The sequence below is a fragment of the Stegostoma tigrinum genome, chromosome 24, assembly GCF_030684315.1.
Source record: "Stegostoma tigrinum isolate sSteTig4 chromosome 24, sSteTig4.hap1, whole genome shotgun sequence".
In the NCBI taxonomy this organism is placed as follows: domain Eukaryota; kingdom Metazoa; phylum Chordata; class Chondrichthyes; order Orectolobiformes; family Stegostomatidae; genus Stegostoma; species Stegostoma tigrinum.
Genome location: NC_081377.1, coordinates 43,830,779 through 43,842,999, shown reverse-complemented (window position 1 = coordinate 43,842,999; position 12,221 = coordinate 43,830,779). Strand labels below are relative to the sequence as shown.

Sequence of the window (12,221 nt, the reverse complement as noted above, 5' to 3'; positions counted from 1 at the left end):
AAATAATAAGCTAACATTCGCAGCAAATGTTCAATATACAAATATTTTGTTTGTCCTTCTATCAATATAGTTTTCATTGTGCTTTATAGGAGTCTGTCAGTAATTATATCCTTTCATACTCATTGCCTATTCTGAATGAGTGTTTGAAGTAGAAATTTTCTGACATGAAGCTCAAGTTATTTTGTTTTTTTAACACCTCTGCTTCCCACCCTCTCCAGCACCTCACCTCCCACAATATTACATTTGTTTGCTTGACACTATAATTCCTGCTCTTGCTTCTGCAGTATTTCCGAAGTGTACAGTGGGAGGATGGCCTGTTTTCTGCCTCTGTTGATGCTACTGTGTAACCAGCAACAAAGATGCAATGAAGCTAAGATGAGGTAGTTGCATCTTATCTCTTACGCTCCTTTCTGTGGGGGCATCTTTCTCCTCCGCCCTTACAGTTGCACACCAACTGACAAAGTCACAAGCACTGATCCAGAGAACCACAGCTGCCCTCTCAGCCTGTATGGCGAAGTGCAGTCATGCGAGGAAATGTGATCACAAACAAAAGTCTGTAAAGCATGCTAATTGATGAAGGATATGTAGCTAGGTCACCAGATCACAAACCATTACAGACACAACATAACAAACAATGTTGCTTTAATTAATAACAACACAGCACAAATCGATCAGAATGTTTCCTTGTCCCAAAAGTTAAGCTGCAAGGGCAAAGACATGTGGCCATTGATCTGAGGCACGCCAAAGCCAGAGCTGCAAAATCTTGGGCAGAATGTTGTTGATGCTGACCAGAGTCAGTGATCCGCTCCTATGAGCTGTCCACCAAATCAAAGAGTTGGCAGCTTTGCAGTGCCACCGCTGGTTCAACAAGCAGACACTCATGAATATGGCTGAGTTAAATTGGGGACACCAGGCCCGGACAAATAGGCTCCAACGATTGGGGTGCATGGAGGGTTGTGAAGCATTGGCACCAGGTTATCCACTGTTAACAGGGAGTCCCTCTGTGGGTCATGGAGTGACCTTTTCTATTCCCACTACTTTTTGTTCATATTCATTCATGTGTTGTGGGCATCGCTGGCCAAAACCAGCATTTATTGCCCTTTGCTAGTTGCCCAGAGGGCAGTTAATAAGGGTGGCAGATTTCCTTCCCTAAATACATCAGTGAACCAGGTGGGGTTACCTGAGAATCGGCAATGGGTTCATGGTCATCGTCTAATCTTAATTCCAGATTATTATTGAATTCAAATTCCAACATCTGCCACTATGCAATTTGAACCCAGCTTCTTGGAACATTACCTGGGTCTCTGGATTAACAGTCTGGTCCAGTATGGTCCAGGCGAAGGTCTATGTAGTATTGGCCAGTATACTCAGTTGTGTCCTTCCTGGGTGGAGCACAGGGATGCAGACTGTCCCTTGGATGCCAATAAGACTATGATTTAAATATATAATTTATACAATTCCACCCTTTATGGAGTGTTTTGTTGCAATTGGAATGCACTTTTTTTTAAGAGGGACCCAAAAGCATCTGCTACAATGATTGAATCAGAGATAATGGGAACTGCAGATGCTGTAGAATCCAAGATAACAAGGTGTGGAGCTGGATGAACACAGCAGGCCAAGCAGCATCTTAGGAGCCTGCTGTGTTCATCCAGCTCCACACTTTGTTATCTATGCTGCAATGATCGATGTCTTTTCTTGTCGTGTCTGAGGTGTAATTAAAAATAATCTCCATTTCACCTGCAGCAGTTAGGACCTGCCCAGAAGATTCAACCAGTTTTCACACTATAAAAGCAAGAAATGTTCTCTAACAAAGCAAAAGGAAACGGTCTTGTTAGACTAAAACGTGCGGCAGAATCTTCCCATCCTTGAATGATGGTGAGAAATTTGGGAGAATCATGTGAATTGGCCAAGGAGGAGCTTTCCAATGTTGACAGCAAAATGTTTCTCTTTACAACTGAGCGTTGAACAATAAGGTGAGATTCTCACTGGGCAGAGGCAACAGGACTCTTTACGTACATTAACTTACACTTACATCTTATTACTTTAGTCATCTCTTCTCAATAATATGCAGTTTCCCATCTCACCCCCTCCCTCAGATAGAAACCAGGCAGAGATTTAGAAAGGACCTGAGGGGCTAACTTTTTCATGCAGCAGCAGGTGCTGCCAAAGGAAGTGATGGAGGCTGGCACAATAACAACATTTAAAAACACATCTGGATGGGTATATAGATATGAATAGGAATGGTTCAGAGGGATATGAGTCAAATGCCGGCAAATGGGGCTAGGTCAGATTAGGATGTCTGGTCAGTGTAAACAAGTTGGGCTGAAAGGTCTCAGATAATAGAAACTGCAGATGCTGGAGCATCCGAGATAACAAGGTGTGAAGCTGGATGAACACAGCAGGCTAAGCAGGAAAGCTGATGTTTCAGGCCTAGGCCCTTCAACAGAAATGAGGGACAGGGAAGAGGGCTCTGAAATAAATAGGGAGATGGGGGGAGGCGGATCGAAGATGGATAGAGGAGAAGATAGGTGGAGAAGAGACAGACAAGTTAAAGAGGCAGGGATGGAGCCAGTAAAGATGAGTGAAGGTAGGGAGGTAGGGAGGACTGAAAGGTCTGTTTCCATGTCATATGACTGTATAATCCTGAGTGTGAAGCTGGTGACTCCAGTTTGCTGTGGCTCCTCCAGACTTCCATCATGGACAGTAGCTGCAAACATCTTGGGGCACACTCCACTGGGCAGTGACCACATACAATTTTTGCCCATCAATACGTGCAACTTCACCCTGGCACATCTCCAACCCACTAGCTGTCTGCTTCTGCAGACTGGCATCTATCATTGTCATGCTGCTGCCCAGAAACTTTGTGCATAGGAGCAGGCACCCAATCACCAGCTCATGGATCCAACCCAGAAGCATGTCAATGTTCCTCACTCTGTCTCTTAGCACTAACTCACTTTGTGCTTATTTCAACACGCTCAGAATGCCTGCCCAGCTTTTCCTTATCGTGTACGGAGAGGGTTGGCTGGGGTTGTTTTCCTTGGAGCAGCAAAGGTTGGGAAGGGACCCGATCGAGGGAAAGATAGGTTGGATGGGAGGGCACTTTTTCCATTAGTAGAGGATCAACAACCAGGGCACATTGATCTAAGGGAGGAAGTAGAATTGAAGAGGACTGTTTTCACACTTGACGGTGTTTGGTGTCTGGAACTCACTGTTTGGATGGGAGATTGAGTCAGAAACTCTCATGATATTTAAGCAGTATTTAGATATTTAATTGCATTGAATTAGCTTTATTGTCCCATGTACTCAAATGATTGCAGTGAAAAGTTTATAAGTTGCCACTTACTGAGTTATCTTAGTACAAAGGTACCTAAGTACAGCTTCTTCAGCACAGTTTCTGCATTGCCATAGCCCCAAGAGCTACAGGATGTGTCGTGAGGTATTTGTTGATTGAGACAGACTCGATGCACCAATTGGCTTCTTTGTGAGGTGTAAATGTCTATCGGTCTTGAGGAAGGAACCCAGGACATGGTTAGCCAATGGGTCGCAGGCTCAGCCTGCGATCAAGGGGACTGTCCCCCCAACCCCTGAACCCTCATGTCTGGTACTCTCTGGCCAACCCATCCTAACTGATCCTCCATATGTTCTCACAAACCTCCTGGAATTATGTCTCGTCATTGTCCCTTGATCCCAGCCCTAGCATAGGCACAGCCACCATTGTGCTGCACAGTCCCTCTCACCAAGGTGTTGCTGGTGGTGACAGCCAATAACACTGCACCACCCCCCACCCACAATATGTCATCTCTTCCCATGCAATAGTATTGCGCCCCCCCACCCCTCAGTGTTGAACTCGCTGCCCCCAAAATTCTTGTTCGCTCTGCCTTCTTGCCCACCCACCCTATCCCTCTGTAAGATCCCTTCTCACCCTTCACTGCTCCCAGGTTACTGCCTCCAATCCAATCCCCCAGCTTCCCTAACATACGGGTCACATGATAACCTAGAACAGAATCACAGAACTGTTACTGTGAAATTATTGCAAAATTAATTCTCAACATAGAATTAAAGTTATTGCTGCTCAATCACCATGTGATCTCTGTCTGTTCCCAGAAATGAGTGCAGTTTCTGTCTGTTTTTTGTTTACTTTTGCTGTCACTGAATAAAAGTGAATGTTTTGAATTGTGTGTTGGTCCCACATTGACGATGGGATGATATTGGACTACAGTGGGCATCAGGGACAGAGGAGCACTGACTTGATGGGGGTGTAGGTTGGGATGTGGCTAAGGACAGGTAAACTGTGTGGCCTGGTGCTGAAACTAGGTTTAGCAATGGGCAATGAAGTGGTAGTGAGCCCCCAAATGGCCTGATGAGTATCATTTTGTGGCTGCTGTCTCCTATCATGTGCATTGTGGTGGACAACTCTGGGCTGGATACAGAGGAGATCTTCAAAGAATTTGTTAATATGTGGGTGTCACTGGCTGGGCCAGCATTTATTTCCCAGACTGCAGTTAAGAGCTTTGAGTCTGGAGTCACACATAGGCTAGGCCAGGAATATGGATGGCAGTTTCCTTCCCTAAAGGACATGAGTAAGCCAGATAGGTTTTTCCAACAATTGGCATTGGATTCATGGTCATCATTGGACTCATAATTACAGATTTTTTTCTATTTATTAAATTTAAATTCCACATTCTGTCATAGCAGGATTTGAACTTGGGTCCCCAGAGCATTATTGGGCTCTCTGAAATAATACCCAAGGGAGAGTACCTTTAGGTCATCCCCAGTACCCAGGATCCCAGACTATTTGGCAATGGCAAATACTTATACCAAGTGTGTCAATAGGATGAGCAGGCACCAAAGGAGAGTGGTGTATGGATAATGTTCGGGAAGTTAGCATGCAAAAACTTACGGGGCTCAGGGACAGAAACCCTCTATGAGTGTTGCTGGTTATTTCTGGCAAGACTCAGCCCATGGTTTTATTGTGTGACTATATATTAAAGCCAGTGCTAAAGCTATTTAACTTAAGTATATGTGATCTCAAATTGTCCTAAGGTGCTGCTTCATTGTATCTTTGTTGGATGGTATCTTTAATATCCATCTGTTCTTCCCCTTCAAAGAAGCTTGCAGATAAAAGCAGCTCTCTCCACATCTTTGTTTTTTGTGTATTTTTATAGAATGTTCAAGGTAAAGAAATTCTCTCCCGAGAGTCTCAGTTCAAAACAGCATTCTGTTGCCAGGAGGAGAGAGAATTCCAGCCTGTTATCAGTCACCATGCAGATACTATGGACTTCATTTTAAGAAGATGCTGTTGGAGGCCTGGTGAGTAACTAGCGAGCTGTGTGATACAAATCATCGGTTCTGGAATCTTAATGTCAGTCCAATCCCATGAACGTGATTTCAAATAATAAGCTTTGTTGTTTACGTTGCTAATTATTCAAATAAATGTAGATATCTGAACTCAGTCCTCCAATTGCAATAATTAATGTCCTTCCCCGGTCTGGCCTACATGTGACCCGCAGCAATGTGGTTGACTCTTAACTGCCCTCTGGGCAATTAGGGATGGGCAATGAATGCTGCCCTCAGTAGTGACATCCACATCTAATGAATGAAAATAATTTGCAATTCTTGTTAAATATCTTGTTTCCCATCTTCTGTTTGTGTAACAAACTGGTTAGGTGCAGATTTCAATTCCTTAAAGGGATATGGCTGGGCAGCGAGAAAATAGTGCAAGAGATCTCAGACACAGGCACGGAGCAAAAAAAGAATTTAGCATAAAGGTTAACAGCATGGCTGGAAACTATGGTAGCAAGATATAGAGCTGGATGAACACAGCGGGCCAAGCAGCATCAGAGGAGCAGGAAGGCTGACGTTTTGGGCCTAGACCCTTCTTCAGAAATGGGGAAGGGGAAAGGGGTTCTGAAATAAATAGGGAGAGAGGGGGAGGTGGATAGATGATGGATAGAGGAGAAGATAGGTGGAGAGGAGATGGACAGGTCAAAGATATGGGGATGGAGCCAATAAAGGTGAGTGTAGGTGGGGAGTTAGGGAGGGGATAGGTCAGTCCAGGGAGTACGGACAGGTCAAGGGGGCGGGATGAGGTTAATAGATAGGAGATGGAGGTGGGGCTTGAGGTGTGAGGAGGAGATAGGTGGGAAGAAGGACAGGTTAGGGAGGCGGGGATGAGCTGGGCTGGTTTTGAGATGCGGTAAGGGGAGGGGAGATTTTGAAGCTTGTGATGTCCACATTGATACCATTGGGCTGCAGGGTTCCCAAGCGGAATATGAGTTGCTGTTCCTGCAACCTTCGGGTGGCATCATTGTGGCACTGCAGGAGGTCCATGACGGACATGTCATCTAAAGAATGGGAGGTAGAGTTGCAATGGTTTGCAACTGGGAGGTGCAGTTGTTTATTGCGAACCGAGTGGAGGTGTTCTGCAAAGCGGTCCCCAAGCCTCCGTTTGGTTTCCCCAATGTAGAGGAAGCCACACCGGGTACAATGGATGCAGTATACCACATTGGCAGATGTGCAGGTGAACCTCTGTTTGATGAGGAAAATCATCTTGAGGCCTGGGATGGGGGTGAGGAAGGAGGTGTGGGGGCAAGTGTAGCACTTCCTGCGGTTGCAGGGGAAGGTGCCGGGTGTGGTGGGGCTAAATGGGAGTGTGGAGTGGACAAGGGAATCACAGAAAGAGTGCTCCGTCTGGAAAGCAGATAAGGGTGGGGAGGGAAATATGTCTTTGGTGGTGGGGTCGGATTGCAGATGGCAGAAGTGTCGGAGGATGATGCGTTAGATCTGGAGGTTGCTGGGGTGGTATGTGAGAACGTGGGTGATTCTGTTTTTGTTGTTATTGCGAGGAGGGGGTGTGAGGGATGAGCTGCGGGAAATGCGGGAGAGACGGCCGAGGGCCTTCTCGGCCACTGAGCGGGGGGGGAAGTTGCGGTTTATCCAGCTCTGCACCTTGTTATCGCAGATTCTCCAGCATCTGCAGTTCCTACTATCTCTGGCTGGAAACTAATTTGTGATGAAAAGTCAAACATCAAGCCTCTCAGGTCATACTGTGCAGACCAGAAGTTGTTCAGTTTGATCTGTAGACTGTGCTAAATTAGCTGATCTCAGCAATTGATCTCAGGGAAGTAGGGTCAGGGTGGTAGGAGAAAATAGTTAATATTTGCAGAGACTTACACAAGCCATTCAATTACATGAAATCGTTTTAGATATATAAATATTTAATAAGACAGAAAGGAGATAAATTAGGAACATAGGAACAGGAGTAGTCCATTCAATATGACCATGGGTGTTTGAGCACTTCAATGCCTTTTATTCATCTCATGCCCACAATCCTAAACATCGTTGGTCATCAGAAATCTATCAATCTCTGTCTTAACAATAATCAAAGACTGAATCTCCACTGTCTTCTCTGGTACAGAATTCCAAAGGTTCACAACAATTTGAGTAAAAACAAAAAGTGTCCTTATCTTGGACATGAGTTCAAGGTGTTTTATTTTTAAATTCTGCTCCCCTGCCCTCGACTCCTGAACGAGGGGACATTTCTTACTTGTGTTTGCCATCTCTGATTGTTTTGGAGGTTTTAATGAGATCAGCCTTTATTTCAAAACTGGAGAATACAGGCCGAGTTTGCCCAATCTCTCTTCATAGGGGAGCCCTACCATCCCAGGTGAACCTTCCATATACTCCTTTTACATCGAGTGGACTCTATGGGCCGAATGGCCTTACTTCCACTCCTATGTCTTATGGTCTAATGGCAATGATACCCTCCGGAGAAGCCCAAAGCTGCTCACAGTACTCTGGGTGCAGTCTGACCATGCTCCTGTATGACTAAAGCAAGACTTCACTACTTCTGTATTGAAGGTTAACATTCCTCTCACCTTCCTAATAGCTCGCTGCACCTTCCATGATTTAACTGACAAGAACATCCAGGTCCCTTTAGACGTCTACAATTTCCAATCTCACACATTGAAGAAATACTCTGCACATCTGTTCATCCAATGAAAGAGTACCAATTTTTGTCCCACTTTACCAATTCAAAGTTGAATGTCCGAAGAAACATTAAAGCCAATATTTGTTTTTGATAAGTAGTCACTACTATAATGTAGGAAATTGGGATACCAATTTATACACAGCAAGCTCCCACAAGCAGCAGTTAAATAAATCAGTAGATCATCTGCTTTAGGTGTTGTTTGAGGGATAAATATTGCCCAAGACAGGGAGAGAGCTCCTTTGCTTTTTAAAGACAGTGGAATAAGCAAGCCCCCGGGTTAATGCATTAACGGAAAGTCATCTTAACCAGCAGCACACTCTCCAGCTGCCTCAGTAGAGTGTCAGCCCATGTTATGTGCTGAAGTGAAGACATGAAGAGGTGAGAGAGCCACTGACTGATCTGCAGCTGACACCAACCCCTAAGCAAGTCACTGCCTAAACTCGTGCCCTTCTCAAGGGCAGTTAGAGATTGGCAACAAATACTGGACTTGCCTGCAGAATGCACATCCCATGACATGGGATGCTTGGATAGCTGGTACTGCCCTCTGAAGCTGTGCAGAATGTTACTTGATACTGTTACAGGGATGTTTAAGGCAGACAGAAAGCATTTTTTAAAATAAAAGCCTACAAACTGAATTCTAGATTGTGGAGAATTTAACTTTTTTCACCTCATCAATCTGTGCAGAGGTATTACTACACATCTCTGAAGCAGATGAGACTTGAACCCAGGCATGCTAGTCTAGGGGTAGGAACATAACCTCTGCACCGCAAGTGTAGAGATTTTGATGCGGTAAAAGTGACACGATGCTGTAATGCTGAGCAAGATTTTCACTCTAGGGGTGGGGAATGGCAGAGCGCTTTGTTTTCAGGTGCCCATGGCATATTGTGATTTTTATGCATGGGGGTATACCACCTTTTTTAGCCTGGAGACTGAGAGCCTGTCACATTAACGATAGCGGGTCAGCTGTCAAAGCTGGATGGCCAATTCAGCTTGGAAGGATCAGCAGGCTGCAATGGAAAGTGGGTAAGATAGAGGGCGCGAATTCAGATAGAGGCAGCCTCCCTCAAACTTCTTAAAGTCTTAACACATGGGTTTCCAACCAGAGCATCTGTAGACAAGATGTTAAGAAAAAAGCATGAGTTCTCCCAGCAAGTTCTGTTTTCAAAAATGAAAGCCTGTGTGGATTATTGGCTCCCAAACCATTTGGTTTTAAATTCATCCATAGTTATGGGCATCACTAGGTTGGCTAAGATTATTCAAAGTGGAGGAGGAGCATCCAGGAAGGCGTGGAGCATCTCAAGGCATACCATCGGGTAGAAATGGAAGCCAGGCAAAAACAGTAAAAGGAGCGCACTGCCACACCAACATATCACCCACCCCGTCCTGGGACCACCAACTGCCCCAAAGTGTAAGAGAACCTGCAGTAGCCATATTGGTCTTTACAGTCACCTACAGACTCATCCTGAGAGTGGAAGGGAGTCATCCTCATCAGTCACGGACTGCCAATGATGATGATGATGATGATGAGGACCCTTAAGAAACAAGCACGTTGCTGAGGATCTGGAGTCACTTGTATTCCAGACCAGGTAAGGACAACAGTGTCCTTTCCTAAAAGACATCAGTGACCCCGATGGGTCTGTAACAATAATCAACTGTTGTTCTATGGTCATCATTTGACTTTAAATGGGATTTTTTTGTTTTAAATCAGATTTGATCCCCACCATCTGCAGCGGTGGGATTCAAACCTAGGTTTCCTAGAGGATTACTGAATTGTTAGTCCAGTGATACCACCACAATGCCTGACATAATGAGGCATCCTACTGGCAATGAAAGCATCCTCTGCCATCTTTGGGAGCCTGGCCTCTGACTAAGTATTCATGACGGCCTAAAGGCCTCTACATCCAATATCAGTGAGAACTGAAACATAAACTGACATACCTGCCCGACATTCTGTTATTATTTTGCAACTCCTTCATTGCAAAGTGGTGCACTTTAAGACAGGCAGACCCCAATTTACAAGCGTCCGACTTGCAAATGCTCATACCTGCAAACTCAATCGCACACAGGCGTGTAATTGTAAAGTTCCGACATGCGTTTCCTCGGACTGACAAATGGCTACTTTACATTGTCCTTCACTGTGTTTCAACTTGTGTACAAATCAACTTGTGAACAGAACCGATTCACATTGCGGAGACTGCCACAAGCATTTGAGAAGTACTTCAATCCAGCCTTTTACTTGACTGATTTGCAGCAACTCTCAACAGCTACAGACATTCCCAATTGTCAGCTTATTTACTCTAAACCATGAATTATGCAAATGTACTCACAGATAGAATTGACATTCATGACAGCGCAGGCTCAAATCTATACAGCTTTTCAGCAGATAACTTCCAATTCCATAAAACCATTTGCAATTAACTTGACCTTAAAATCAATTAATGCTTGCAGAGCTACAGCACAGTGTACTGATCTTCATTCCAATATATTGATACAGCGTTCCATTGTTGCTAACTCTAAAACCGTACAAAGACCTCGGCCTGATTCTGCTCAAGCTGTAAGTGTTGATAGTTAACGTCATTAAACTGGACACCATTTCAATTAGCAATACTTGCTTGAGAGACAATTCCACACAGAATTGTTGGAGAAAGAGGCTATTCAGCCTATCATGCCCATGAAATGATCCTCAGTGCCTCATGCCAATCTTCTTTTTCCCTATGCCCTGGCACATCCCTTTTATCCAAATAACCATCCCATTTGTGAAAGCCGCAGTTGAACCAGACTCCACACATTTCCAGGCAGTGCATGCCAGACGAACAGGAGGCTGGAAGAACGCAGCAGGCCAGGCAGCATCTAGAGGAGAGGAGCAGTCACTTCTTTAGGACTCCTCCTGTCTGGGGACACCTGTCCCAACCTCTGCAATCTCTCCTCATCACTGAAGTTCCTCACACCTGGAACCATTCTTTTGTACCACTTCTGCATTCTCTTCAATATATTAATAAAGCCCATTTCAGAAAATAATTTCTGCAGCTACTTGAAGAAATAGAAGTCAGATGTCTCTGTGAACTGCTGTGGGCTGCCTGAATGCAGGCATCAGAGTTCCCAAAATGGAACAGAGTCAGGCCACATTCCGAAATGACATTCCCACTGCAGTAAATCTGCCACTGGTAGGGAATCTGCCACCCAGACTGTTTCCGAAGTATGCAGAGCCTGAGAATTCCTGTTGTTTCCCAAGCTCAGAAAGGCTGCAACTTCATTGAAACAAGGTGAATGCACAAAAGTAACAAATATTTTAAATTTCCCAGCTCCTGAAAGATATGCATTGGGAGCACTGCAGAATGCCTCCCATTCTGGCACAGTAACTATGGCAGAAACACCACTAATAAAGGGGCTGTGATAACATCCCTGAACTAGTAATCCAAAGGCCTAAACACCTCCCAGTTGCAAGCCACTTCAAATCCCCTTCCCACTCCCTGGCCGACATGTCCACCCTGGGCCTCCTCCAGTGTCACAACGATGCCACCCGGAACCTGGAGGAACAGCACCTCATATTCCACCTTGGAAGCCTACAACCCAATGGTCTCAATGTGGACTTTACCACCTTCAAAATCTCCCCACTGCAGCCTCATTCCCAGACAAGCACCCCCTCCTCATCCTCACCTCCTTGACCTGTCTGTCTTTTCTCCCACCTTCCTGAACCTCCCTCCTTACTGACCAACCCCCATCCCCATTTCCCATCTACATTCACCTTTACTAGCTTCATCCCCGCCTCCTTGACCTGTCCGTCTTTTCTCCCACCTATCCACTCCACTATCCACCTTCTATCACTCCCTCCCCATTTATTTCAGAGCCCCCTTCCCCTCCCCTATTTCTGAAGAAGGGTCCGGACCCGAAACGTCAGCTTTCCTGCTCCTCTGATGCTGCCTGGCCTGTTGTGTTCATCCAGCTCCACACCTTGTTATCTTGGATTCTCCAGGATCTGCAGTTCCTACTATCTCTGAGTGAGTTATCCACCATTCTTACCTGCTCTGGGCCATAAGTGACTCCCGAGCCACATGATTGTTTTCAGATAAGGGGTAACAGATTTAAAACTGAGATGTGGAGGAAATCACATTGTGTGGTGAATCTGTTGAATTCACTCCCCCAGTTGGGCCATTAAATAAATTTGAGGATTTTTAATTAGTAATGGGTTGACGGGTGATGGTGAGTGAGCAGGAAAGTGAAGCTGAAGTCG

General features: G+C 45.2%; 1 pseudogene; it reads right to left on the bottom strand.

Annotated features, from left to right (window-relative positions):
• Positions 1-12,221, bottom strand: part of LOC125465005 (S-adenosylmethionine decarboxylase proenzyme-like) — a 75,320-nt pseudogene that overhangs the window by 31,756 nt on the left and 31,343 nt on the right.